Raw genomic sequence first — 27,968 nt, 5'->3', positions numbered from 1 at the left:
GGCAGCACTGAAATAAATACAAATGAAAACAAGCACAACTTACTTCACAGTGGAAAAGAGGCTGTGAAGTTGCATCTGCTGCACTGGGAGGTTCTGATATTTTAACAAAGCACACCATCATGTAGTAAAGAATAAGCAGTAATGGTAGTAGTAAAAGAATTAAAAGGACCCCTCCTTGTACATGACTTTTTAAAGAGCCCAGGTGCAGTAGAAGGTATTCTACAGCTTCTTTTCAAAAGCTATATAATTTTTCTAAAGGACTTTGGAAATTATTAAGCCACACATTAAAAGCATGGCTGAAAACATGGCCAAAGATTTCCTTAGTTGTCTCCCAGGCTGTTGTGGCCAAGCTGCAAACATCAGCAAAGCAGGAGGTCTCAGGGGTTGTCGAGTGACATGTCACAGCCCTGAAGGGATGGCCTTCCTCAAACCCCTAAAAAGAAATGGATGGATAGTGCCAGGCTGCATCACAGCCACAAGAAGAAGAAAAAGAATAACAAACCCTACTGAACAGTGGAAAAGAAACAAGATGAAGATGGCCTGTTCTACCACTAGAAAAGGGGATATATTTTAATAAGGCTCATTTTTGTTCATGGCTGCTCAATATAATGTGCCAAACCCAAACCAGATTCGTTTGAAGTGGCCCAGATGCAGACAAGCATTCAGAAGAGCTTCTTCACTGAGATCTTTCAGCTGTAACACAGTTTGCCCCCTGGACTTGAATGGGAAAGATTGTGTAGGTCTGAAAAACTGTGCTGGATCTTTGCTGCGAAATTGTTTAAGAAGAGTGAGTGAAGGATGAATTACTTGTTGGCACCTACTTTCAGCCAGCTGAATGTTACGTTAGGAGACATTCTGAGTTTGTAAGACACAGTGTGCTATGTAAGGTGTAGATGACCTGTAAGACGGATGTTGCCTTCAGGAGTTTATCTTCTGTCCTAGCAGGAGACACACTTACTGCTGCATCAGGTTCAGGAGAGCCATTCACATCTGAGAGGCCTTTTGGTAGGTGTAATCCCCTGCCCGTGTCATGCTGCACAATTTGGGTTTGTCATAAATCACAACCCCGCTATCATTTATCCGATGGATGTGGTCTTTGGGGCAAAACCCGTTAAGAGCTTTTCTTAGTGCCCCTACACATGTTCCTCTAAAGTAATTTTTGTTCTGGTTTTCCATTTTAGTAGGCAATGTTGCCTGTACCTTGTAGCACAGCACAGAGTTCAAAGGCTGCCTGAGTAATACTGTATGGTGATCTGGCTGGTTTTTCAGCAGTCTTTTTAACCGGTGGTCTCCCATAACTGTATTTTCTTCTTATTTAATTTTTTTCTATTCATATTTCAACTTTGTTAATTTCAGTACCTCTTATTAAGTGATCTTTCATATGTAAACTTTTGCAAATAAAAATTCATTTATATATATAAAAAGAAGTGTATGTATGCATTTATGCATATTTATACACTCCTTTCTGGATATATTTATAGGGATATTTACATAGCTATATATCATATGTATCAAGAATATATAAGGGCCCGTGAGAAGCTTCCAGGTGAGCAGGAAGGTATGGTTTTAGCTGCCAAACGATTACAGGGGTGCGCTGAGATCACAGGGTTTGAACCGTGAAGGAGATGGCAGGAAGGGGCAGCCCCGTGCTGGGCCAAGGGAGGATGCGCCGCTCTCCTACAGCGATGGGTTGGCTGGGGCACGGCCTCACCTGCGTGTCACAATGGTGACCTCACATTGGCATGATGATGTAGTGTGGGGAGGGCTGACCTAGTTGGGGGGCAGGGGGGTGTAAGCCAGTCATGTGACTGGAAAATCTGGGGGGGTCTGGGGTCCCCTGGCAGAGGGCTCATATGACAGGGTCTTGCGTCAGGCAAGAGCGCACGTGGCACTTGCCGTGCCTGGGTCGTGTGAAACTGTCCCCACCCTTCCCAGAATCTAAAAGAGGAGAAGGGGGAAAAGGAGACCAGATATTTTCTTTAGACACCAGAATGCTCACCGAGTCAATTTCCTATGATTTACCAGCAGTCCTGGCAAACCTGGCAGGTCCCAGTAGACTGTTGGCTAGCAAACCATAGAATCACAGAATGTGTTGGGTTGGAAGGGACCTTTAAAGGTCATCTAGTCCAGCCCCCCTGCAGTAAGCAGGGACATCTTTAACTAGATGAGGTTGCTCAGAGCCTCATCCAGCCTGGCTTTGAATGTCTCCAGGGATGGGGCCTCCACCACCTCTCTGGGCAACATGTTCCAGTGTTTCACCACCCTCATTGTAAAGAACTTCTTCCTAATGTCTACTCAAAACCTACCCTGCTCAATGTGACGCCCATCCACAAGAAGGGCAGGAAGGAGGATCCTGGGAACTACAGGCCTGTCGGTCTGACCTCAGTGCCTAGGAAGGTTATGGAACAGATCATCCTGAGTGCCATTATGCAGCACATGAAGGACAACCAGGTGATCAAGCCCAGCCAGCATGGGTTCATGAAAAACAGGTCCTGCTTGACTAACCTGATCTCCTGCTGTGACAAAGCGACATGCTTGGTGGATGAGGGAAAGGCTGTGGGTGTTTACCTGGACTTTAGTAAAGTTTTTGATATGGTTTCCCACAGCACTGTCCTGGAGAAACTGGCTGCCCGTGTCTTGGACAGGACTACTCTATGCTGGGAAAAAACCTGGCTGGATGGCCGAGCCCAGAGAATAGTGATGAATGGAGTTAAATCCAGTTGGCTGCTGGTCATAAGTGTTGTTCCCTAGGGCTTAGTATTAGGGCCTGTTCTCTTTAGTATCTTTACCAATAATCTGGACGAGTGGATTGAGTGCACCCTCAGTAAATTTGCAGGTGACACCAAGTTAGGTGGGAGTGTCGACCTGCTTGATGGTAGGAAGGCACTGCAGAGGGATCTGGACAGGCTGGATGGATAAATCTAAGTAAGAGAAGAGAAGGGTGATACATATGTACAAAATGTTCTAAGTAGTGTTTCTTAGCTCTGCAGAGAGTCTGTTGTTTTGTTGCTTTTAGACTGCAAAAGAAGTACTTGGATTAAGTCGCAGCAAGGAAGATACAGATCAGATATTAAGAACATTTTAATAATAAATATAATAAAGCACTAGCCTACATTGCATAAGGAGATTGTGAAATTCCCCTAATTGGACATTTTAAAGAAAGATTAAGCAAATCTCAGGAATGAAATTGGCATTGTTAATCCCATGTTGGGGCACTTAGATCGCCTAGATGACCTCCTGAATCCTCTTCTACTATACAGTCTATGGAGAAAATTTATGCGTGAAATCATTGGCTTTCACATTTGTTGAAACAGGAACCATATCCTTTGTATTTGTACAGTGCACAGCAAAGCAATACAAGTCTAGAGACTGTTGTCATTGTAGAAGCTGTATAGCAATAATGATATCTCATCAGCACGTTGTGTTTGAACATAACTGTAAAACTGTGAGTCACTGTGCTATCAGTGATGTGGTGGGTTGACCTTGGCTGGATGCCAGGTGCCCACCAAGCTGCTCTATCACTCCCCCTCCTCAGCTGGACAGCGGGGGAGAAAGTTATGATGAAAGGCTCATGGTTTAAGATAAGGACAGGGAGATCACTCACCAATTACCATCACAGGCAAAACCAACTCAGCTTGGGGAAATTCATTTTATTTGTTGCCTATTAACACCAGAGTAGGATAATGAGAAATAAGAACAAATCTAAAACACCTTCTCCCCATTCCTCCCTTCTTTTCAGGCTCAACTTCACTCCCAGTTTCTCTACGTCCTCCCCCCAACCAGTGCATGGGGACACGGAATGGGGGTGGTGGTCAGTTCATCACATGTTGTCCCTGCCACTCCTTCCTCCTCACACTCGTCCCCTGCTCCAGCATGGGGTCCCTCCCATATGAGACAATCCCCCATGAACTTCTCCAGCATGGTTCTTCCCACAGGCTGTGGTTCTTCATGAACTGCTCCAGTGTGGGTCCCTTCCATGGGATGCAGTCCTGCAGGAACTGACTCCTCCAGCGTGGGCCCCTCTCAGGGACTCAAGTTCTGCCAGCAAACCTGCTCTAGTGTGGGCTTCCCATGGCATCACAGCCTCTTTCAGGCTACCATGTGCTCTGGTGTGGGGTCCTCCATGAGCTGCAGGTGGATATCTCCTCTACTGTTAGCCTCCATGAGCTGCAGGGGGAGAGCCTGCCTCACCAAGGTCTTCACCACAGGCTGCAGGGGAATCTCTGCTCTGGCACCTGGAACACCTCCTCCTTCAACTTCTGCACAGACCTTGGTGTCTGTAGAGTTGTTTCTTTCACACATTCTCACTCCTCTCTCCCAGCTGCTTTTGCACAGCATTTTTTACCTTTTCTGAACTATGCTATCCCAGGGGTGCTACCACTGTCACTGATGGGCTCAGCTTTGGCCAGCAGTGGATCCTGCTTGGGGCCGTCTGGCATTGGCTCTGTCGGACACAGGGGAAGGTTCTGGCTTCTTCTCACAGAAACCATGCCTGTAGCCCTCCTGCTACCAAAACTGCGCGACACAAACCCAATACAACGGTGTTTCAGAATTGCTTGACATCATTCAAATTATCTTGGCTAATTTGAACTTTATTGGAAACTGTGGCTGTGACTGGTGTAGGTAAAAATCATGGTTTGATGTGATCTGTAACAGAAATCAGCCATTATCATTACCATTTAAATATGTTTTTAACAATAGAGTCACAAATCCAATTTAAGTCAAGAATTATTGTTTTCGGTATCATATTTGCAGGACCTTTAGAGTTTGTTTTCTCCCAGAGCACTGAGCAAGAGGTACTGAGATCAGATGGTTAATAATGCTGCAGGCCATTGCTCAGGGGGCTTTTGGATTTCTTACTGGTTTTCTCTATCCATCAGTTGCCGTACAATCATAAAAATTGTAGCAGGTATTAATATGACCATGCTGTCCAGCCCCTTGATAAAGGGGAATACTCCCTACATGAATGTTGTCCAATCTGTTGTGACATGTCTTCATTATTTTTTTAACGTCTTTTAGACTCTGTTTAACTAGTAAGAATATATTTGTATTAACAGTATATCATGTGCGTGCCACTGCCGGGTGTTTATTGGCAGCTGTAGTCTAGAAAAGATGATACGCTGTGAGAAGGCTAACAAATACTTTATCCTGAAGAACTAGAAAGCAAACACTCTACCAACCGAAGCAGTTTAGAGAAGGCACTTCGGGCACCAGATGGAAGTGGGAAGCTATTTACAGCACACAGTGATGTTACATAACAGTTTTTGGAAAAAAACATGGAAAAGAGTCTTTCATTAACTAAAACTGTAAGGGGAATTGTCTACATTACACAATGCTAAAAAGCAGGATATATTATCCCCTCTGGAGGCTTACATTAATGCAGTGATACTAATTTACATGCTCAAGCTAATTTCCTCAGAACTAGCTTGACTATCTGTGAATAGCATTGATACCGACAGGTAGACAGACCCTTAATTTTGTGTCTCAGACACAAGAAACCCAAATATAATCCACAATAATAGTGTAAATCAGGGGTGAACTTGTTGAGGTAAAGAGGTGCTTTATGGTTCAAAGAGGGTGATTTTTATGAGACTCAGGTCTTTAGAAAGACACACTCCTTGAAGCAGTGCATCACCTGACTCCATAGAGAATGTGAAGGAATAGTGAGTTTCCATTTCTGGTTTTGCGAACAAATTCTGAACTCAGTTACAGATTATTTTCATTTAAAAATTGCACAATTACGTCTTTAAATGATTTTATAATTCTTTTAAGATTAATTTAAACTGTTTTCTTTCTAAACCAAATTTGCATGTTCCTTTATCGCTTCCACAGTTCTTTCAGTATAACTTCTTTCAGTCCCCCATTCTAACCTCCTGATGCAATAATGGAACATATAAATTAATTACATCTATGAAGAAGTACTGGTGTAAAACGTTTGGAAGTTTTATTTGCTAAGACACAAATGTTCTATAGGAATATTTTCAAAGGTCTTTTTTTTTTTTTTAATTTGGAAGGGAGATGTTTCTCATTATATTTTTTAACCAGAAATTCTAGTTCAAGTATTTGAGAGGCTAGGGCATTCATTGTCATGAGTTTTTAAAGAATCAGTTCTAGGTCCTTGCTTTCAACTTGAGTTGACTGTAGTATTCTATGCCCCAGTTGATTTATCTTACCCACTAGGATAATAGTACTATGGTACCTTTCTTTTTTTTTTCCAGTTTGAAAGAAGTCTGAATAGCTACTACAAGCTACAGAATTGCTTTACCCCACATTGCCAAGTAGTTAACTGTGTTAATATTTATGAAAAACAAAACAGTTGAATTTCTTTTATCAGTAGTTCCACGCTTCATAAATAATACAGTATTAACTGTAGCGGGGATCCTGGCTGTCCAGCATCGTAGATGAATGTGTTTGCTGCTGGATTATGATTTGCCTTTTGCTTTCTGGTTCAATTAATATTTAATAACTATACAAACGGGAATAGTTCAGGCAGGCTGAGCTAAGATAGAAAAGTTGAGACTTGTCCATAATGGCATTGGTTGGGGTTTGAGGGATTGTCTGATGGTCTCTGGACTTTTTAAAGGCCAGTCCTAATCTAATCATGCATACTCTTGATGGAGGCAATGAGAGGGTCTGGTAAAGACAGGTAAAGAATGGACACTCTGAATTAGCTGTGTCCGACTTCATTTCTGCAGGTACATCCTGTGGCAGGCAGGGTTGGTTTGCTGCTGTACTGTAGAAAATGAACTGTGATGGGCTCTGTAAATCTACAGAAGGGCTAGATTCCTATGTAAGGTTGCTAGAAATGAGATAAACTAGTCATGGGGCCTTGAGATGCACTAAAATAATGGAGTATTACGGAAGCAGGACAAGCACTGTTGTGAACCTTTGGGAGGAACAGAGAAGAAAACAGGAAAAGATGGTTTTTTAAACTGCATTCAAGTGAGATTTAGGAATTGCTACAAAAGAAAGCAGTCCAGAAAACGAGGGACGTACAAATTGACATGATAGAAACAGCACAGTCTAAGTCTTGGAGTATGGAAGCTAAGAAGCACTTCAGGAGAGGTGGCTGGAAATCTTTATTCTGGGAAAAGATTGTTAATGCATAGTGAGGAGTGTTTTCATTTTTCCTATTGTTGTTGAAAGAAGGGACAGTACAAAAAGATTGTGTCAGGGCAATACAGCATTGTTGAAGGCGATTCTTTGAGGGAGAAATGTACCTGGATTGTGCCCAAAGAAAGAGGGACAAGGCATTCTAGGGCACCTCACAGTCAAGTCTTCATATAGATAAAGTAAGGCATCATCAGAAAAAGATGGAATTACTAATAAGAAGATGGAGACAACTATTTCACCAAAGCCAGAAGCTCAGTAGTTGAAGCACTAACTGTAACAAGGAAGACTTGCATTCAAGTTCTTGATCTGAATCAAGGAACAGTAGCGCTTGAGCCTGTATTTTCTGTAACCTACTACTGAGCTGTTTGAATATTTGGGAAAATGTATTTTCTTTAATGGGACAAACTTGTAGTGTTCTTTGTTTTCCTTCTCTTTCAAAGCTGAATCCATCGAAGAGCAATGAAAGCTCAGCTTCAAGCTGCAGCCCTGCCAATGAATCTCACTTATCAACATCTATTCATCCTGTGTCAGAAGTCGGGTTTGAGCTCCATTCCCCAGTATCCCAGAATCCAACCCTGAATACTCTAGCACCAAAGTCTTGAAACATGGTCCCTTGCAGTATACCAACTGGCAGGTCAATGTGCAACAAAATACACCATTCACTGTCACTGCTGAGCAGATCCTGGGAACGAAGGAGTGGTAAACACCTGATTGCTGTTTCCTGGCTCCAGTAAAAATGAATTAGCAAGTTCAGACCAGAACTCAGGAATGCTTCAGAAGGAGGAGAAAAGCAGCTTTTCTCCTCCCTTTTCCTGTTGCTGCAGTAAATGTTCAGCTGAGCAGCAGCACCTTAAACTGAGTCACCGGCTTATGCCAGAAACCAGGAATAGTGAAGGGAAGAATTATTTTGGAGTCTAGGCTCCAATCTCAAGTGGAAGGGCTGTCTAACCCCTTTCAGCTGAAAACTATAGTTTCTTTCTGGATGCAAGAGTTGTAGTTGAGCTGATTTAACATCAATGCCTAGTATCGGTGATCTAAGAGAGAGTATGATCACAAGCATAATAACTTTAAGGCACCCCCACTTCCTTTGTTGGGGTTTTGTCTGACGTTTGATGTGAAGTAAGAAAAATATTAACCTTTAATAGGTGTCAACTAAAGATTATTTCCATTACACGTTACTTGTAATAGGAAAGCTAAAGAAATCCCAGCCTTAAGCTTTTATTCCCTACCCATGTCTTCTAATTCACTATGTCGTGCCAATATAGCTGCTTGTTTAGGAATAGTTTAAACTGAATCACTGAGATGGCTGAGGCTTTAAGAAAAATTGTAGGTTACTTTTTAGTACACACCCTTTGCATGATGGCCTCACAGACCCATAAGCAGCTGTTATCAACCCAACTGAATAAGTAGGAAACTGCAGTATGGGAAGGGCAATAAGTTTAGTTAGGAAAGCTTCCTGAGACAGCTGTATTGGTGTACCTCAGTATGTTGTAGAATTACACCCTTAGCATTTGGAAGAGAGGTCAGTGTAACCTACTCTCCTTGTATGGAGAGTGTGTCTGAGCTGAGGACTGCGATTCTGTCAGCTGGGGAACTGCTGCCCTCGTTCTGACCACTGGTAATGGGTGGTGCTTGACAAAAACCTGAAATTTCAAGTTTCTTTTTACAAGAAACCACAAATTTATATGTACTATGCATCCAAAGTGAGGTAGATGCAGTCTAGAGTGTATGGACTAAATTCCTTAAACAGGAGATAACTTTCACTGCATCTGTAGGATTTCGTCATTCCCCCACACACCCATTACCATATTTTCCACCAGACCTTAAAGATTTCTTTTTCTGACTGTGGGAAGACCAGTGGCCACAGCTTAAGGACCAATACCATGTTCACAAACTTTTTACTTGTCAGACTTTGCTTATGCTATCCCATTGTGTGGGGGTCCTACTGCTACTTAACTGTAACAAACATACTTGAGAAAAGTTGCTGTTTGTGTATATAGCTGGTTTTAATCCTCTCAGGAAGATGTCTCCTTGGTTCCCACAAATAACAACTAACTTTTCCCGGCTCACAGGGGAGCGTGTGGCTGTTTTCTGTCACGGTGGAGACAGGTAGCTGAGCCATAGGCTACCCAGACTTGGAAGCTCTTCTTCAGTTGTGTTATGGACTCTCTTTATGACTCTTGCCTAGTAACTCTGTGAAAAGTCTGGGTATGTCATCACAGCTGTACTAGGATTTGTAGCGTGAGCTACCTTCATTCAAACAGACATGAGGAAAACTCGTTGCAGGTAATAAGCAATACTCATGAGTACCTGAAAAATGCGTTTACCAGATTTCCACTCTTGCATTTTGCTTTTCAGCTAACAGACGGCTTACTAGGTTCAACAGATCAGTGACTGTGTAGGGCCAGCCTGAATGGCTACACAGAACAGCTAGACGTATTTTAATAATCCTTTGATAGCAGCCAGTAAAGAAATAGTTTTTCATCGGCTTTTACATTGTCACCTTGATGTTAGCTTTTAGCTATGTCCTCACACTTGAATCAGAACTCCATAGGAATTATTCTTAGTGTTTGCCCGAAGCAAGGGTACTTTAAACAGGTTGGGTTTAAGTGTGATTGCATAAGAGTTTAAACCATCTCCAGTTCCTCCCTTGTTCTTTCACTGATATTCATCTGATTTGTTCAAGGAGCTAATATAACACACATACAGACACAAAAAAAAAGCTCTACAGAAAAAAAAGTGATTGGTTTCGGTGCCTTGAACTGATTCATTGCTTGTTCGGATGAATACTGGAAATGATGCTACAGAGAAGGTAGGAATATCTGGAGTTTATTGGGCAGGACTGCTGAAATTAGTTCAAGTTATAGAACCATACCATGTAAACTGACTTAATTGCTCAGCATCACCAAAAAAGACCAGAAGAAAATTATCCTCCACTACAAAATGTGAAGTGTTTTTTTCATAGGTTGACATCTGTAATTTATAACTAGGTTGAAGTTGTTCTAACAATCTTTCTATATGTATAGAAGTTTATTTTGAAGACAGTAGACCTCTGTAGCCATGCTGACCCCCTTTTCTGTTTTACAGTTGGAGTAACTCTGCATGTTAAAATCTGTGCCCTATTTTGGTTTATATATCATACCATGCTTTAGGTATTTTCCTCAGTTCTAATCCATATAAGGAAAAAGCTAATATTATAGTGAGTTTTATGGGAATAACTTCAGACTGGTGTAAGTAGAATGATTGCCTCTCCCTTGCTCAAAATATCTGGTCTCTTTCCTAACTAATAATCTCAATCCTGTTGTGCTACCAGAATGAAATAAGCACCTATATTTTTTAATCAGCTTCTTGAATGTTGAACAGTCAGTGTCCAATGACTGATGACTGGCAGCTCATTAACTCCCATATAAACTACCTCATGGGAAAAATTAAAGAGATTAAATCAATTAATTAATGAGTTTGTTAGCATTTATTCTTTTTTTTTATGTCAGCTACATAATTTTAATAGAGTTAGTTAAACTTATTTGCTTTTTATTTCCTAATCCAGTTCACAGCTTGCTAATGTAGGCACTAGTGAGGGTTAAGCTGAAGCAAGAAACCTTTTCGTACATCAGTGCCATGCTAAAAACATTTTAGTCGGGTTTGATATAGCACTGGTAGATTAAACCCTGCCTCCTTGCTTCTGCTGCTTTCCCCACGGGGAACCTCGCACGTTTAGCTTGGTGGGAGGCTAATTCTCTATCCACCCTGAAATTCGGGTCTAGGTGTCCTTGTGGGCAGAATGGGTTGTAAATGCGGCAGTGTGATCCTGCTAAGCTACGGAGTAGCTTAAGAGTTAGCTCTTGGCTACTGTCCTAGCCCAAAGGCTGCATGAGCATTTTGCAGTACTTGGGACACACAAACACAATGCAGAGCAGCAACATGTGTGTCTGCAGCTGCTGGCCTGCCAGGCACAGCATTCCACATGGGGCAGATGATGTACATGCCTCTCTCCGCCTTTTGTTTCCCGTTGCCTTGGTCCCCATCTTTGCTGAAGAGATTTGCTTCAAGATGTCGCTCGTATTTTTCTTCAGAGAATCAAATTAATGCAAACATTCTGGAGTGTTTTACAAAGCAGATATCTTACAATGTGAAACATAAACTGAAATCAACTGATGTGATTGCAGTGAAGCTGATGAAGCTGTCTTCTGTGTTGCCTGAAATAGACCACTGAAGTTAAAAATACAAAGGCAAGACTCTGTCTTAATTTTACGGTCAAGCAAGGACTCTGTTTCTTTGCTTAGCTAGTTCGAGAATTCCACAAGCAAGGCACATGATACACTAAACCACAGCATGGCACCAAACAATGAAGGCTACAGGTGCACTTAAAAGTGCAGTTTGTTCAGAAGGCCAGTTCAAGCTGAACATAGAGATCCCCTGGAGACATACCTAAATAATACTGATTTACAGGTATGCTTTCTGCTAGAAAACTATTAACTAATGTAATCTTCAGTTGATCTCTAAAACTGAAAAACAGCCTGACCCTGTTACAACTGACCAGAAGTCAACAAGGATAAATATGGTCAGAAGAATGTATATTTAAACAACTACATTGTTCTCTAAAAAAATATATCACGGTGACTCTTAAAGGACAACTCTGGGGATTGATATTGTTGTGCTAGTTCTTTAGAAAAACAAAACGACAAATCATTCTATCCTGAACATTTTTGTTTGGTCTTACAATTTTCCACCAAATGTTTTCACAAGAAAAGACTGCTTTTCTTCTGAATGTAGATATATTTCAGATTTTTGAATAGACAAAGGGCTTTTCACAAGATTTTTAAAAGGGTCCAGTACTAGTACATTTTTATCTTGTCCATGTCCTTGAGTGTTTTTCTTTGTTTCAAATATAAATTGGTGTTACTGTATGAGAATTATATCCTCTAATCCTCTTAGCTTCCACAGTAAATGGACATGATCTATCAGGCAGAAGGCTTTAGGTGTAGATGAAATTCTGTTGAGTTCTATGTAAGAACATAGGCAAGCCAATTATCTTTTTTGGCAGAATCAGGCTTTGCTGGATCAGAATAGGTCACAGGATTTAACACAGAATAGCTGAAAATTAGATTACATGATGTGGTTCTGAGTTTGATTTTGTTAACCACGGCAAATCCAAAATGGAAAAGAATCCTAAAGCTCTTCTTGAGCTATAGTGACCACTTTAAATCCCAAGGCAAGATTTCTTCGTAAGGGTTCTTGAAGGTCTGAGTTACATTCATGATGTAATGTTCAGGAAAATATCTTTTCTTTGAAAAACATCTTAATTGTCTGTTCAGAGTTCCGTTCAAAACAGTAAGTGCTTCAAAAATGGGTTAAAACACACACTAAATCTCCAAAGGTAATACTGTTTCTTTAGAGATGTTTCCAAAAGACCTCTGAAGAGATCAATACTGCATTTGCTTCTGCTTGATTAATTCTTGATGATGAAATGAATAATGAAATCACTCTTGACTAAAGTGGCCACCAATCGTCATGGAGGTAAATAAGGATGAGAAGAAGGTAATCATATGTGGCAGTCTGGGTCACATGATACCTTAGGGCCATTCTTACAGTGTGCTAAGCATAGTTAGGTACAAAATGGTAGAAAGCAAGTAGTGAGTAATGAAGATAACTTTCACAGAGTGGAGACTATGTCACTGATTGTGGGAACCGCGGAGGCTTCAGAGAGGACGAGCAACTCAGGTACTGTCAGCGTGATGCAGTATGCTAACAGGAGATCTCAACAAGCTTGCCTCCATAACGGGGTGATTTTGCTTACAATCTCTCTGTGCACCTTCGCAAAACACATTCTCACGTATTCAGTATGTTCCTACATGTTATGAGTGCTGAAGAAATAGAAGGGTGCAGAGAGCTGCAGTAGCTGGGGAGGAGCTGAAGTCAGAGTCTTAATGTGAGGACAATTAGTCTGGTTATTCAGAAAGAATAGGGGACTTATTTTTTAAGTAATTGTATAAAGAGAAAAATTACTAAAAGCCTTTTCATCTGCAGGTTAAACTCATAGGAACAGATCGCCAGAAGCTAAAACCAGAAAACTTAAAAGTTAACAATACCTTTTCAGTTCTGAGCATGATTCTTCCACCAAGATAAATTATCAGGGATAATGTCTAAATAAGGACTTTATGGTAGACATCCATAAGAAGAGGCACGGCATAAGCTGCAAATTGACACAGCCTATTTTTTTGTGTCAATCGACAGGGGGAAGGCCACAACACTGCACTTCAGCCAGGAGATTTGGAGTCAAAGAAGGTTTATGAAATTAGTGGAGGCTGCCTGAGAACAGAGCCTGGTAAGATCACACTGTTACTTCTGCCCTCTTTCTGGATGATACATATTATCTCAAATTATTTGATTACATAGATGAAATGTATTAGCCTCGTATCTGCCAATGGTACTAGATGTTCTGATTTTTCCTTTTGTCCTTGAAGTCCGTGTCAGCAAATAACTTGTGTATTACTTAAGTAATAAGAAGAATAAAGTGGAGTGCACCCCTGCTGCAAGTATCCCATTAGAAATTTAAGCCATGGGCAAGCTACTGCTAACATAAAATCCCTATTAGCCTAGGGCTATAGAATATTTATGTATCATATTATCACCAAATATGCATATAATCTTTGGATTTGAGTTTTAAATGCAACATTACTCCAAGAAAAGTAATTCCCAGTGTTTTAAATAAAATAATGTATTTGCCCCACTGTTTAAGTATTGGAATAAACAACCTACATGTTAGTAAATACCCACTAGGTTTTGTGTCTAATGAAGAGAGAAGCAGAGTTGAAAGGAAAGACCAGAGGAAATACTTAGAGAAACATTTCAGACTTTGTTAAGAAGCAGCCATAGGATCAAGTCCGTGTAAAAAGAAGATTTGAAAGTCAATTTTATTTAATATAATGAACACCCTGTGGCTTTGAACTAGATCTGTTATTTCGCTATTTTTTTTTTCTTTCAGCTAGTTTTTTCTTTTGTAGTGCTATATCTATGTATGTAGGTAATTTCTTTTCAAGTATTTTCCTCAGGTTTATAGAATGAAGTTGGACATGCAAACCCTGAAAGGCCATCTGAAAACTTTGTATGTCTTTAGAAACTAGTATCACCAGAAAAAAAAAAAAAAGTTCTTTGTTTACAATCATTTGTCCTTACAAGAGCTGTGTGTGTTTGCTTATCATTTTCATTTTGATGAGAATGTGTATACCTTTGTGGGTTTTGTGAGAATTTTATTCCTTGAATAGAAGAAATAAATCTGAGTTCATTACTTCAAACTGTGTATCTGAAAAATAAGATATTTTAGTTTAAAAGAAAAATAATGCATTTGCTTTAAAAATTTCAGAACATCTTGGAAGCAGCTGAAATCATGAATTGACAAACATCTGGGATGAAGCCAATCTTTGTAAGACAATACCAGAATATAATTTTAAAGATCTGAGAACCGCAAAAACAAGGGTGTTTTAGAAACAGTGACAGAAAGCCAGGCTGCTACATACTGCCTACGAATCTGAGAACAGTGCCCCAAATTGCTAACACACAGCAACGCACAGAGTCGGGTTTCAGCATTGTTCTTCGTTTCATAAAACCATACAGATTTCCGTAGATGTTTAACTTGTCTCCAGCATTGATTTGTACAGTTATAAATCACTTGGTATTTTTGTTTTTTCAAGGTTTCACACAAGATTTCTTATTACAAATGATTTGTTGAGTTCCCAAGTTGTCATCTAATGTTTGGGGAATGATAAATCTCCATCACATAGCTGTGCAGAAGTGATATAATAAAGCAGAGTACATAATTATAAAGTCTCTTTGTTCTCGGATATTACGAGATGACTCCAGAATGTTGGATATATAGAATCTGTATTAAAGGGGAAGTTGGGAGAAAAAGATGCAGGCAGATATGACCAGAGTAATTTAGAAAATATGCAGAACTTCAGGACAGTTCTTTTAAGGTAAAGACAAACACAGAAGTAAAGGGAGAGTAGAATGAAATGCTGAAGTAGTTTGAGCTAGACTAATCTGGTACCTGTCTACATAGAAGTGAAGTAAATCTCGTCTAATTTCAGTGAAGCATATCTTTTGTTGACACATAGGAAAATATGGGATTGAAAAGTGGGATTCAGAAAAGGATCTGTAGCGCTGTACCTCAGTAGATAATAACACTAGCAATGAAAGGAAAGCTCTTGTGTGGAAGAGGGTTTGAAATTCCTCAGGGTGAGTGTTGGACCTGAATCTTTAATACTTGTTTTAATCACTTGGACACAAAAGCTAGGAATAAGGTGATGAAATTTCCCAGTTATGCAAAATGCACTTTCAGTATCAAAGTGCTGTGTGGGAAGAACTAGGTGACCTTGATAACTACAGTAATGTGAATAGGATGAAATTCAGGAGTACAAAATGCAAATCCAATGGAATGGAATGCAAGGGCTCAGAGTGGACTAATAACAAAAACTACTCTTTCAGCCAGAAGCTCATTAGTTGGAAACACAAGCAAATTACTTTGGCAAGTACAATCCTAGGAGATTTGGCCTGCCTTATCTGAATTATTTCTAGTAGAATTAGAGGAGTGTTAATGATGTCATGCAAAGTTCTAGCGAACACATTAAAATAAATTTTAAAAATTTGTGAAGCTCTACTCATTCATATTCAAGAAACATGAATTGTAACTGGAGCAGATGCAAAGAAAGGGTCTCTTCTTACTATACTAGTAGCCTTTCTTACAAGAAGATACCCCAAATATAAACTGTTTACTGTTTACTTTTTGCTGAAGTCCGAGAAGGAATAAAATCACAGACTCATAGAATGGTTTGGGTTGGAAGGGTCCATTAAAGATCACCAAATTCCAACCCCTCCTACCATTGGCAGAGACATCAAAGCCTCATCTAACTGTCTGCTGTCTGAGAGGGGATATTGTATCTCTCCATAACATGTTGTACAGTGGAGGAAGAATGCCAAGGGGAGGCTGTACCACTAAGGACACAGAGGAAAAGAAAATGCAAAACTCTTTCAACTATCTGAGCCACAAGAACAAGTAGATGTAAAATACAGAATAAACTTTAGTGGAAAATTGGAAGATGATCCTTTTCTATTAAAGCAATTAAAGGCTTGATCACCTCCCAATAAGAACAGTCAGAGCCAGAGAAGAAGTAGCTACTTTTAAAACATATCTTGATTAGTTCATTAACAAGCTTACACAATATGGTTATTCATAGTAGCATGTGGCTCGGCTGAATCAGGTGGTGTCTTTCAACCTGTGCTCCCAGTTGTTGCCTCTGTGAGAGTGGATGTGTAGAGAAGTCTGTGGATGGCAGATCGTTGATATATTACACACATTAATTCAAAATGTTTTTTTTAAGACCGAACCATGACACTAGAATCATAGAATCATAGAATCTTCATGGTTGGAAAGGACCTTTGAGATCATCAAGTCCAACCATACACATACCAAAAAAAAAAAAAAACAGCAACAAAAAAAAACAACAAAAAAAACACCACAAACAAACCACTTACAATCTCTGCCACTAGAGCATGCCCTGAAGTGCCAAATCTACACGTTCTTAAATACCTGTAGGGATGGTGACTCAACCACCTCCCTGGGCAGGCTGTTCCAGTGCCTGACCACTCTTTCAGTAAAGTAATTCCTCCTAATATCTAACCTAAACTTCCCCTGCTGCAACTTCAGACCATTTCCTCTGCTCCTGTCTTTATGCACCTGGGAGAGGAGGCCAACACCAACCTCTCTACACCCTCCTTTCAGGTAGTTGTAGAGGGCAATGAGGTCTCCCCTCAGCCTTCTCTTCTCCAAGCTAAACATGCCCAGCTCCCTCAGCCTCTCCTCATATGACCTGGTCTCCAGACCCCTCACCAGCCTGGTAGCTCTCCTCTGGACACGCTCCAGCGCTTCAATGTCCCTCTTGTACAGAGGGGCCCAGAACTGAACACAGCACTCGAGGTGAGGCCTCACCAGTGCCGAGTACAGAGGCACGATCACTTCCCTGCCCCTGCTGGCCACGCTATTCCTGACACAAGCCAGGATGCTGTTGGCCTTCTTGGCCACCTGGGCACACTGCTGGCTCATGTTAAGCTGGCCGTCCACCAGCACCCCCAGGTCCTTTTCTGCCGGGCAGCTTTCCAGCCACTCTTCCCCAAGCCTGTAGCGTTGCTTGGGGTTGTTGTGACCGAAATGCAGGACCCAGCACTTGGCCTTATTAAACCTCATACAGTTGGTCTCAGCCCATCGATCCAGCCTGCCCAGGTCCCTCTGTAGAGCCTTCCTACCCTCAAGCAGATCAACACTCCCACCCAGTGTGGTGTCATCTGCAAACTTACTGAGGGTGCACTCAATCCCCTCATCCAGATCATCGATAAAGATATTAAACAAAACTGGCCCCAAAACGGAGCCCTGAGGGACACCACTGGTGACCGGCCGCCAAGAGGATTTCACCCCATTAATCACAACTCTGTGGGCACGGCCAGAGAGTACTAGTACAATCCCACTAGTGTCAGCATTTTGGAATTGTCTGGTCCAACTATTATTTCGGTTGCCTGCAGCACATACTTTCACTGCAGATCTAGGTAGTGGTCAGAGCTGGTTCACACATGCAGGGGTATTGATTTTCTCTCTTGAGCTTCTGACTCAGAGAGTGTGAAAAATGTGAAAGGCTTACTTATGCCTTTGTGAAGCTAAGGTGCTGCCTTTGGTAGGAAGGAAGCGCTTTATGGCCGCTGGGGAGGCCGTGATCCCTTCAAGCACTGCAGTTATGATGGTTGGGCAGCACCGGCATGACAGGTCTGGCCAGTGTTCCCGCAGCTTTCCTGACTGTCTTTGCCGACCTGTGCAAGTGAAGGGAGTTCCTTGGGAAAAATGGGAGGAAAGGAAAAAGACAAGGGGCTGTAATCCCGCCTTTCAGACACCTCTTCAAGGTGCTGCTGCCCACGTTAGTAGTAACTGTCACTGAGTTTATAGAGCACTATTTTGTTGACCTCTTGCTTAGATTAGTAGAGGTTACCACAGTGATAAGTGGGGCAGGTGACTTGAACTTGCGCTTTTCTTTCTATGCAGTATTGTTTTTCTTCCACGTGTATAACCTCTGCTAAAGGTTTTGGGAGCTTTGTTCAGGGACTGTGCATGTTTAACTGCCAAACGAGAGGACTACATGTGTTTCTGTATCCCGGCTCTGTACAATGGAGATAAGGTTTTCACATTGTTCTCTTAGTTTCTCACCCCATTTTTTTTATCTGGCATCCAGTAACATTCCTGATTGTTCAACACTGTGGCAAACTGCAGTGTGCACTCGAGTGGGAGTAGTAATTACAGAAACACTTCAAGTGTTTACGGACTTCTCACAGACCTCTTGGAGCCCTTGTGGAATACTTTTCCTCAATGAAGAAAACTCTATAAGCATTAATCATCAAAACACAGTGACATCCTGTAGTTTTGTGGGTCAGGCAGCTTGCCTGGGTTCTGCAGAGCGCAGTTTGACATTTTTTGTATTGGCAAGTTCAGGAAGGGTTGGGTTGGGTGAGCATATTGGGTCTGGCTGGGGTGGAGTTAACTTTCCCCACAGCAGCCCTCATAGTGCTGCGCTTTGTATTTGTAGATAGAAAGGTGTTGATAACACATTAGTGTTTTGCTGCTGCTTGAGCAGTCCTGGCACAGCATCAAGGCTGTCTCTCCTCCATCCTCCCCTCCAAAGACCAATTGGCTGGGGGTGGGCAAGGGGCTGGGAGGGGACATAGGCAGAGCAGCTGAACCAAGCTGACCACAGGGATATTCCATACCATCCGACATCTGCTCAGCAGTAAAAGCTAAGAGAAAGGAGGAGAGGAGAGGGCAGTAAGGCATTTATCTTCTGGCGCAACCTCTATGCATACTGGGGACCTGCTGCCCAGGAGGTGGCTGAACATCACCTGATGATGGGAAGTAGACAATTAATCTTTTTGTTTTCCTTTGTTTCCTTGTGCAGCCTTTGCTTTTTCTTTACTAAACTACCAAAGCTACAGCTCATTTAACTAGAAACCCTAGTGAGAACATGTACATTATATACTATTCAAGGAGATTAAGTATTTTCTCTACTCTCTTTTGTCTCCCTTCATAAACTCCTAGAGAAATGTAGCACAGCACAATTTGATTTTACAGTGATCAATCGTACAACTGGCTATAACTTTTTAGGTCTGGGTTTGATGCTGCGGCTGAGTTAAACTTGCAAATGCCTTTGTAAAAGGGAAGGTCCTGTTCACCCACTCCTCCCTCTGCTCCTTTATTCCTACCTACCAGTGAGCCCTACCTCCTTTGCACCATCTTTGGTGCTCTCTGGACCTCTTATGAATAAGCTGAGGTTCAGCTGTGAGCCCAGATGGCCAGACAAGTCCATAGAGATGAGGCAGGTTGGGGATCAGGCCAGAAGCTCAAGTTCAACACTCAGTGTCCAGATCAGTGGGGTTCCTGGCCGTGGCTGCAGCACTGCTGCAGCAGAGCTCAGGTGGGGACCAAGTATGAGGAGGCACTCAGCTTCAAAGCTACTGCAGAGTGTGATGGGGGAGAGCACCCACTGAGGCTTATCAGCAGAACTTTCTGGAAGAGCTGTCTTCAAAGCTTGACACTTGCACCGTTACTGAAGCTGACCCTGATCGCAGGCAACCAAACCCCCAGGGGTTTCCAGGGGGAAGGCAGAAGGGGTGTGCTCAGTGCTCTGGCAACTATAAAAACATGCATTAGCTCAGAGATAGAACTGCAGTGAAACAACAAATGTTTTTGGGTGGCAGGGGGAGGATTGTGCAAAACTTTTTATCTTCCACTGTCTACAGTATCTGATTTTTATGTGTAGATAGAGAATCAAACAGTACAATATCTCTAAACACCATTTGTTTTCTCCAGGAGCAAGAAGATGGTGTGTTCAGAGAAGGATAGACAATTTCTAGATATAAATTTCTGTCTAGATAGACGATTGGATTTACCCAATGCATAGGGACCATACCATCATTTATCTATCTCCTGTCACACCAATAAATGGAAAATTCTTGTAGATGAGCTATGCTGTGCATTCACAGTAGGAAGGCTTGTGCTCTACTTTGTATCAGCTATGAATGGGACAGATAGGCTATAGGATCCTGGATCTTCCCTTTCACATATTCGTTAACCAGCCATAACACAACAGAATTTATAGCAGTTCATATGGAACTGTGGTTCTAATTCAGATTCATGAAGCCTTTAAAAAATCACATGTATAACACAAGAAAATGCATATCTTTAATAAATTCTGGTTCTATCCTTCACTCAATGAGCATATACAGGACAATGACATGGTTAATGAATGATGAATAAGTCTTTACAACAGTTAAAGAAAAATCTTGTCTAAAACCAGCTCACATCTAAAATGTTCTGGACTTATAAGAAGAATGTACTTGTCATCATAATAGTGGAACTATTCTCTTAAGTAAATTGAAATAATATATTTGGCCTTTTGACATGTCTTTGGATGATCACAGCTCTCTAGTGACTTAATTTTACAGAAGATTTTCTTATATTTATTCTACTTTAACATATTAAAACCGCATTTGGTCTGCATTAAATAAGAACAGTTTTAAAATCCCATTGTCATCACTTAATAAATAATTATGTGGGTGTCCATCAGCAGTTTTGAACTAGTCTTACAGAATATCACTGATGTAGTTCTTCCCTCATGCTGCCTGCTGTTCCGAGTTCAGTAAGATTGCAGAACAATGTTCTGTTCCAGCACCCTGCAAGTCAGTCAGGGCCAGATTATGCTGGGAGAATAAAAAGGTTGTATTTGAGTCATTCTTAGTCTACATGTGTAGGTGATTAATCTTTTTTCCACTACAGTTAGAAAGCAACGGATATTTCTGTTACAGAAGAATAAAATCAGAATATGTCTATAAGGAAGAAATATTTTGGAGGTTCATAATTTTTTTAAAGTTTATAAAATTAGTGTCTCTTTTTAAATTATATTTAAGTAGAAACATGTAAATGTGCGCAGTTCAAAGGAATGCCCTTCTCTCTATACTTTGCTGTACAAACTGGGATCTTGTTGCTTTAGTCGCTCAGTTCTATTTTAAAATTATGTCACTTGCTGGAGGTAGAACAGTGAAACTAGATTAGTAGTGGCTGCTTTAACTTGGTCAGACAGTTTAAATGAAATTTAAAACATAGATCCACTTTTCTGTGATGCTTCTAAAGATGAAAACATATTTATCTCTTCAAATTCACTGTCCCTGTGTATGAGATTTGAATGTATGGGCAAAGGTAGGTTTTGATATTCCGAGATTTGTAAGACTCTTGTTTATCCAGAACTGAAATTTACAAGACTTCCTGAGTGTGGTGAAGATGTCTGCCCTGATTTCTATAGGAGTACCTCTAATTAGAGGTATGCTAACCTGTATGGTTTTTTCTGCATTCGTCGCTCTGTTCCTGTTCCCCCTCATGCAAGTAACAATCAAAGGTTTTTGATCACTGTCTTTCATTGTCTAACTCAACTCACTCCAGTGTGCAGTGATGAAATAACTTCTTCTCACTTCAAAGTGCGAAGTCTTTGCTTTTGCTTTTGTCAGTTAGGATAGAAAACTTCAAAGTGTGAAACATCTTTCATAATCTTTATAAACTCTTTCAGATAAAGCTAATATCTCTGGCGATCTGGAACAGCATGATCAAGATCAGATTTATTCTGCATTACATTAGTAACAACAAGAAAGGGGCCCTTATTCTATGATTCTTTCTAAAGAAAAAAAAAAAGGCCCCTTCAAAAGCAATTGCAAATACCTACTGATTGCTGCCATCCCCTAAATTCACAATCAGATTTGACATGAGCTTATCAGGAGCAAATCTTGCCATGTCTGCTACTGTTCCTCTTTCCTGTGTGTAAGCATGAGGTGTCCCAGTTTCCACTTTTATTGTGTCAGGAAAAGAGGGTGATACATAGAGGACTGCTAAACAGTGATCTAAGAAGAATGTCATGATTTTATGAATACTTCGTATGCTTAGTCCGTGGAAGTGCACTTCCTACAGATTGGGTTTTAAGAATTTATTGTGAGTGTGCATTCATCAAGCTTTACAGGAACTGTAAGAAGAATAAACCTAAAGACAGTGAAGTGTCTTCTGAAATTAACATCCGCCAACCAAGCATTTGAGGATCATACTACTTTAGAGAAATGCACTTCCAGGATTCTGGCAGAGTGACATAGTTGTACAGTCAAGTCTGAGAATAAAACAGAAAAAAGAGCACTAAATAAAAACCACTTGTTTGGATTGAGAAAAGGGGAGGGTGTACTTGTCTCATTGGACAGGTGGAGGGTGTTCTCATTGGGACAGTCTCAGGTCCTGGGGAGGTATCTGAAAGCAGCTGAGGTTTTCCCTGCCTCTCAGGGAGTGATGGGGCTTAAAGAAAGCAAGTGTGTAAATGGACTTTTTAGGATGGGGCAATCCAAGAGACAATACATCGCTCTAAAGAAGCTGTCTAGGCACGGCTCACCAAAGCCATTGCTTTTAGAGGATGCAGATGCTGTCTCAGTGCTTAAGAGGAAAAGCTGAAGTCATGGAAAGACTTATTTACCTTTTCCTTGAAATCAAAGTCTCCTCCTGTACTTTAGCATACTGTTTTAATTAACCGGATAACACTGATTTTGTTTCTGTTTTGTTAACACTGTTTTGTTGCTGCTAACCCAGGTTTGCTATATACTAGTTTTGAGATATTTGCTTAGTTTTGATACATACTCATTTTGGAGGAATGCCTTGATAATTACATTTGCTATTTGCTATCCCAGTAGCTCAGGACTTTAATTTTCTTGATTAAATCCTTCTCTATCAAAATATTTTTAGTAATCACTACTGCACATCTTTGCAAAATGTTATGCCTAGGTTATGTACTCCGGAAAGTAAATTAGGTACCAATTTCACTAAGGAGATCATCATTCCACCGGGCCTAGAACCTGCTCCTTATATTTGGTAAAAAATATATTGGTTCCAAACTCCCCATATGTAAGGTCAGGGCTTACATATGCCTCTGCTGCCTGACCTCCCGGTGCTGATGCTGGTGGTTAATGGTTAGTGAGATAACTACTTCATCATTTGGGATCTAAGCTATTTAGAGGTGCTTCAGCACCTCCAGAGTTCGCCATCTCTGTCTAAACAGGATGAGGACCTTTGGGCGTGTCGTGGCTTAACCCCAGCGAGCAGCTAAGCACCATGCAGCTGCTCGCTCACTTTCCTCTGGTGGGATGGGGGAGAGAATCCAAAGACTGAAAATGAGAGAGCTTGTGGGTTGATATAAAGACAGTTTAATAGGAAAAGCAAAAGCTACCCTAGAAATCTTGCATTATTGCTAGCAAGATCCACCTAGCACTTGCCTCCCTTGTACTAGATGTGCTTCGTAATCTCAGCATGTAAGCCTGTTGTATAAGGTGCCCTACTTACTGCCACATTTGATTTTTTTGTGTCATCTTGCTGTCAAAAAGGCAATGAGAAGCTGGAAAAGGGCGAGATGCAGGTTGGCTGAATGCAAAGTCAGGTACTTTCCACGCTTCTGTGCTCTGAGGCAGTATCGCTCAGCAATGCAAAAATTGCTTCCTGTCTATTTCACGGAGAACACACCAGAACTGTAGAGTGATGGCAATACTGAGGTAAGACCAGCATCTGCGGGTAGACCACATCATTCTTCAGGTGTTGGACTGTTAGTAATGGGATACTAATTTCAGGATGTGGAAGGACCTTCTGGGCCTTATTTCCTGATTCAGAATTAGTAATTTTGCCTTTTCAGAGCTGTTCCTGGGTGTCCATACTGATCCAGAGTAGGCATCATTTGGCCACAACGTGCTCATTAAAGATTTGGGGCTATCTTATCTTTGGCAAGCTCTGTTCCTGTAACTGGTCCTGTAGCAAACATGCTCAGTCCCATCCACCGGCTGTTCATTGCTTTGGTCATTGCTGTCCTGACATCACTGCTGATTTCCATGGATGCAACTGGGACAGAACAGCTGGGCCAAAGGTTTTGTTGAGATATATGTAACTATAGGTGTTCTCTGGAGAAGTCCTGACAACATTGCATCATACTCTGATTACTTACAAGCTACTCGAATCAATTCAGGTTTATTGTATATTTTGTGAAACACTGTGACTCCTATATTTTGGGACTTCAGAATCTCCCTGCAGGCTGTAAAGTTAGCTTGTTCCCATGCAGAGATTTACAGCCAAGACATGAATATTCTGACCTAAATTCTTACTGCTTACACCTAGCTCTGCTGCCATATGGTGTGTGCCCCTATACTGATGACAGCTTCTTATGAGATGCCTACTGGTGCACTATCAGGTGGTTTAAGGCCTACTAGTATTGGCCATAAAATCAACTTAATACAACCCTGGATAAAATTACTGGAAGGCAGCTGAATGCTTCGCAGTCCATGAAAGGAGAGTAAAGAGCAATGGCCCTTGCTGTTTGTGTCTCCAGGCCCACATCTAAGCTGTCGCAAAGCCTGAGACTGACTTTGGTTACAAAGCCAGCAGTCTATGAGGAAAAGAACTTCCTTAAGTTTCACAGCACCATGGCTGTTCTTGCTTTTTATTTTATCTAGTCTTGAGACTCTAAATCTACTCCCTTCACCCCTTGCAAAAAAACCCCTTGTTCCATCTTCCTCCTCATCCCTGTATTTTCATAGCTACATACAGCAAAGATGTTGAGCCAGCCAGCCAGGACAGACTTTGCTGCCCTCACATTAGAAGTGTTGGTGGACACATTGGGTGTAGGTGTCAAGGTGATGGCATCAGGGCGCTGCAGGGGTGGCCTCTATGAGAAGAGGTCAGGGGCTGCCTGTGCTGGACACAGCTGGTTCCAGCTGGCTCCACAGCGGATCCACCATAGGACACAACTGAGCACATCAGCGAAGCTGGTGGCACCTCTGTAAAAGCACATTTAAGAAAGGGTAAAACGTTGCCGGGCAATGTGAGGGGAGCAAGGAAAAAAAGTGTGAGAAACAACAGTGTAAGCACCAGGGTCAGAAAAGAAGGAAGGAGGTGCTCCAGGTGTCATAGCAGGTATTCCCTTGCAGCTCATGGAAGAGACCACGGTGGGGCAGATACCCGCACTGCAGCCAGCGGGAGCACCATGCTGGAGCAGGTTGGTATTTCCTGAAGGAACCACAGCCTGTGGAGGAGCCCACACAGGAGCAGGTTCTCCTGACAGGAACTGTGGCCCTTGGAGGACCCACGCAGGAGCAGATTTTTTCCTGAAGGACTGCAGCCTGTGGAGGGCACCCACACTGGAGCAGTTCTTGAAGGACTGCAGCCCAAGGGAAGGTCCCATGCTGGAGCAGGGGAGTAGCAGAGGGGAAACACGTGAGGAGGAAAGAGTGGCAGAGCTGAACTAGTGCGTACTGACCATAATCCTCCGCTCCCCAATCCCCCCTGGGCCAGTGCTGGGGAGTAAAGTAGTCAGGAATGAAGGAGTGAAGTTGAGCCTGGGAAAAAGGTATGTGTGGAAAAGGTGTTGTTTTGTCTTTTCTTCTTCTCACCATCCAAATCTATTTAATTGGCAATAAATTAAATTAATTTTCCCCAGGTTGAATCTGTTTTGTCCGAGATGGTAATTGGTAGGTGATATCCCTGCCTTTTTCCCAACCTACAAAGTTTTTTCACCTTTTTTGTGGCTCCTGTCTTGTTGAAGAGGGGGGTAAGAGTGGCTGGGTGGGTGTTTGGCAGCTGACCATGGTCAACCTAGCATAGTAAAAAAAAAAAAAAAAGGTTTTCTCCTGGGTTTTATTTCAGCCTTTCTATGACAAGCAAGAGAACTTGCTTGGATTTGACACTCATGCTTAAGTAGCCTTAATTTGTGTATGAGCTCAGAAAATGCTCAGCCCAAGGCACAGTCTAACAGGACACACAGGATATTTGGCTGTACCTCAGTGAGATTTTTTTCCTCCAATACCTTGTGCCAGCAGGGTTTTTCCTCCTGTTTTTTTTTTTTCTATAAGTCTTTTTTATTACTGCCCAGACTTATCCTGCTTGCATGTTGCTTTTCTGTCAAGGGCAAATTAGCATCTTCCATAAAAGCTGACACTCAGCAGAGACACAGAAATTACATCCATATTTCCCCTTTTCCAGTTCTTATGTTGTGTAACCCAGTTCTGCTGCCCTGTACCTCCTTCCTCTGCTATTTCTAGCATATACAATTGGTGCTGCCCTGTCTTCTATAGGATACTGCAGGCCTGCCTTTAATTCAGCTCATTGCGCACTCACCCAAAGCCAAGACTCCCTTTGATGGGCAATATGGTAATGGAGTTTGAGAGAGGAGTTTTTGCCTGCAGCCTGGAATGCCTTACAAGAAAAGATGGCATGATATGGCAGGGTCCCTGGCCTCCACGTGAAATAATTCTCTGGAAAAAGCACGGGGCAAGGCTGCCAGTCCTTGTTGATCTAATCAGCCTCCTACATTTGGCCAGAGCATCCATGACAGTCTTGCATGTGTCTACTTGCTAGCACACGTGGTTTTCCTTAGTGGCTCAAAGCACATTCAGGAAGCATTGCAATGGAGATTTTGCTGCAAGAGCCTGACTAGGCATGACATTGAGCTTCTGTCCTGGTTCATGACTGTGCCCCATCCTTTCTGGCATCCTTAAGGACTCCTTCCAGAGCCATGATTTATTGCACTGTCTTGGGATCTTTGTCCTCTGTATTAGGTGATAATGAAACAGACTCACTGGAGCTCTGCTCCTTCTTGTGGTTGGCTAAATTTTGTCGGATCCTTCCAGAAGGAAGGGGATTTCTTTGTATGTGGGTCAAATAACAGGCTGGGGGGAGGCCAATAAGCTCAACAGCATTGATATTCCCTGCCAGAAGGAGGAAGGGGTGTCCCAGCTGGGTGGATTTAGATGGTAATTGTATCTCATTGTTTCTGAATTGTAAACCTAGATGAGCTGACGGCTAGAGATTTTGTTGGAACAGTGGTTTACCGCAGTAAAAGGATACCAGCAGCTGTGTGAATAGAAGTTTTGCTACTACCCTGTGCGGAGATATCTGCAGCGTATCTTGAAGGCCCTTTTTATTCTCTGGCACATTATGGTGATGAATTCGTGCAGTTACAGGCTCTGTAGTTCTCCCCAAAGTGAAGGCGTCTAGCAAGAGTTCTTCCTCCCCACTCCTCTTCCAGTTGTCCCTGTCCTCAGATTTGTGATAGTCATAGTTTCTTTGCTTTTGTCTTACACTCGTGTCCAGTCCATTCGTGGCATATAGGCAATGATGTCCACGTAGTAGGCGGCATTTTCAAAAACTTGATCCTACCTGCACAAATGTCTTAAATAAAATAAGGAAGATGCTATACTCCATTTGGATTCATGTTGTCTTTGCCTCCAGCCCTGAAATGATGTATTGCAGCGTGTTCTCCATTGTGCAGAAGAACGCTGTGGAAGTACAGTAAGCACTGGGCACTCAAGAGGCTTCACTGTTTGGTGCTCTCAGGGAGTGTCTTGAACATGCAGAAACTTGTCTCTCTTCTGAATGTGGCTGCCAGAAAGCCTCTGGTACTTCAGATGTAGAAAAAGACTGGGCATCCTCCATTGCTTACAGAATTTCTCCTCTTGCTGGCAGTACAAAATGTTCCCTTATTACATACTTATGAAACTCTCTTGTGTTTATACATAAGCAAAGAATTATATCCTTTTTGACAATGAGCAGCAGGCCCATCCACTCTATAGATTGTTTTGCTGCTCTTCTTTCTTCTTTTTTTCTTAAATCAAAGCCTTATCCAGTCCCTCTGTAAGCTTCCATTTGAGCCTGACAGACTTAGCTCATTAATCTTTCTGCTGTGGTCTGGAAAACATCCCCAGACTCGTTC

General features: G+C 41.8%; 1 protein-coding gene across 3 annotated transcripts in view; it reads left to right on the top strand.

Annotated features, from left to right (window-relative positions):
• PRLR (prolactin receptor) overlaps window positions 1-27,968 on the top strand; it is a 175,013-nt gene that overhangs the window by 93,154 nt on the left and 53,891 nt on the right. For 2 of the 3 annotated variants that reach the window (XM_074570489.1, XM_074570490.1), the window contains exon 3: window positions 13,348-13,438. The gene's annotated coding sequence lies outside the window, so the exon portion shown is untranslated. Of the gene's footprint in view, window positions 1-13,347; window positions 13,439-14,476; window positions 14,537-27,968 lie in introns of all 3 variants that reach the window. The other variant, XM_074570491.1, reaches the window with a different exon arrangement.

The sequence above is a fragment of the Larus michahellis genome, chromosome Z, assembly GCF_964199755.1.
Source record: "Larus michahellis chromosome Z, bLarMic1.1, whole genome shotgun sequence".
Classification (NCBI taxonomy): Eukaryota; Metazoa; Chordata; class Aves; order Charadriiformes; family Laridae; genus Larus; species Larus michahellis.
The sequence above is the reverse complement of the archived record's forward strand: the minus strand, read 5'-3'. Positions and strand labels throughout refer to the sequence as shown.